The sequence below is a fragment of the Lontra canadensis genome, unplaced genomic scaffold (genome assembly GCF_010015895.1).
Source record: "Lontra canadensis isolate GAN:19392208 unplaced genomic scaffold, GSC_riverotter_1.0 scaffold31, whole genome shotgun sequence".
Lineage (NCBI taxonomy): Eukaryota > Metazoa > Chordata > Mammalia > Carnivora > Mustelidae > Lontra > Lontra canadensis.
The window spans coordinates 3,518,836-3,521,263 of NW_022631025.1; positions in this window are offsets into that span (position 1 = coordinate 3,518,836).

Below are 2,428 nucleotides of genomic sequence, written 5' to 3' on the forward strand. Positions count from 1 at the left end.
GCAAGTCCCCGCAGGTCTGCCGGGTGCTCTGCCCCTTCCCAGGGCTGCTGCGCGGCCTGGCCGGGGCTTTCCCTTCACACATCAGGCCTTGCGCTGGGTGCGGACAGGCAGCCGTCAGCAGGACAACCCTGCCCGCCTTGTACTCCCCAGGGGCTCGCTGGAGTTGCTGGCAGAGAGAAGAAAACGGATAAACCAGAAATTAGGCCTTTGTGATGCCGTTTCTCTGCAGAGCGTGCAGGGAGAGAGAGGCATGTAGGGGGAGGGAGGCATGCAGGGGCAGAGAGGGTTCCCAGCCCCTGGGACAGGAGGGCACACCCTGAGCAAGGGGCAAGGGAGGTGGAGCTCTGCAGACCTGGAGTCCCTTCTCCGACTGGGGTGGGGGCCTCTGAGGGCTGTGAGGCACAGCAGGGAGGAGTCCGGAGAAGGTGGGGAGGGAAGCCTGCGCCCGCACACTTGGCTCCATAAATACTCTGAGAGCTCGAAATAAGGTCGCAGCTGTTGATTATTTCTCTCCGGGGACACCTTCTTTCACAGGCGGACAGTTTGTATACAGGTGTCCCTGCTTTTATGAAAGTTTGCAGTAGGGGGCACCCAGAGGCTCAGTCAGGAAGCGGTCTGCTAAGCTTCTGCTTTTGGCTCAGGTCATGATCCTGATGGGGTTTTGGAATACGGGTGAGGTTCAGTGGGGTGAGATCCAGAGCCAACGATCAAGAAGAAAGTCTCGAGATGGCTTTCGTGCAAAATGGTGATTTTACTAAAGCACTGGGATGGACCTGTGGGCAGAAAGAGGGGTTGTGAGCCGTGGCTGATTATATTCTCGGGAGTTGGGGGAAGTTTCGAAAGGATTTTTGTTTGTTAAAGAAGATACTGGAGGCCTTGCCATTGTCAGGTTCAGGTTGTTTTCCCTCTAGCAAGGCATTAACAGTGAGATAGTTGGGAGCTTCTTACACGAATCACACAGATCCCACCCAGGAGTGGGGTGGGGGGCGACTGACAGGGTGTTCGCTTGTGTTTTGTCCTCAGCCAGCCTTCTGCTCCCTCATCATTTCCCCCTTAAACAGTTTCGACCCTTAAATCTTTAAGGCTGTGAAGGTGGAAGGTCTTCTCTTCTGTAACCTCTTCCTGCTGACTAGGGGTATAGAGATGTCCCTACCTATGGGTCAGCACTGGTCAGCAGGGGAATGCACAGGCGAGTTAGGAAAGGGGGAGAGAGCTGAAGTCAAGGTTCTCTGAGGGCGCTAAGTGTCATCTGTCGTGAAGTCATTGTAGGGATGGGGTTTCGCACCCAGTGCAGATATATCAAAGAAGACAATACATTAAGATTAATACGGCCATAAGAATGAGAAGTCCAAGAAAGACACACTTAATAGTTGACCATAATCATCCTCCAAGCCCGGAGGCGCCCCTAATAGGGGCATCTTTTAGATCTAGTTGACTAAAACGAGCAGGATCAACACCTCCGAAGAGTTATGCTCTGCAGAAGTTACGATGATCAGGTCAGGGCATAAGGCAGCTGGGTTTAAAGTTCGACAGGTTTTAAGTACTGATTCAGGCGTATCTATAGTGTAGACTGGCATTTGATAAGTCAGCCTCCCGGGGTGCCTGAGTGGCTCAGTGGGTTAAAGCCTCTGCCTTCAGCTTGGGTCATGATCCCAGGGTCCTGGGATCGAGCCCCACGTTGGGCTCTCTACTACACAGAGAGCCTGCTTCCTCCTCTCTCTCCCTGCCTGCCTCTCTGACTACTTGTGATACCTGTCAAATAAATAAATAAAATCTTAAAAAAAAAAAAAGTCAGCCTCCCATCATCCATTGGTGGTCTCCTTTTACCAGGAGGGCTGTGGTATGGTTGGCTAAAACCTTCGTTTGCAATTGTACATCAATAGAGATGGCTTCAGGGGGCACCTGGGTGGCTCAGTGGGTTAAGCCTCTGACTTAGGGTCAGGTCACGATCTCAGGGTCCTGGGATTGAGCCCCACATCGGGCTCTCTGCTCAGCTGGGAGCCTGCTTCTCCCTCTCTCTCTGCCGGCTTCTCTACCTACTTGTGATCTCTCTCTCTCTCTGTCAAATAAATAAATAAAATCTTAAAAAAAAAATAGAGGTGGCTTCTAGGATAAATATGAGAGATGAAGGGGCGCCTGGGTGGCTCAGTGGTTTAAAGCCTCTGCCTTCAGCTCAGGTCATGATCCCAGGGTGCTGGGATCGAGCCCCACATGGGGCTCTCTGCTCAGCAGGGAGCCTACTTCCCTCTCTCTCTCTCTGCCTGCCTCTCTGCCTACCTGTGATCTCTGTCAAATAAATAAATAAATCTTAAAAAACAAAACAAAACTATAATCATTTTTCCCAATTCACATAGTCCCATGTTACTATTTCTTGTTTAGTTTGAATGCAGCTTTGGTTCATTCTGGAAGTTCTCACCCATTTCAGTGT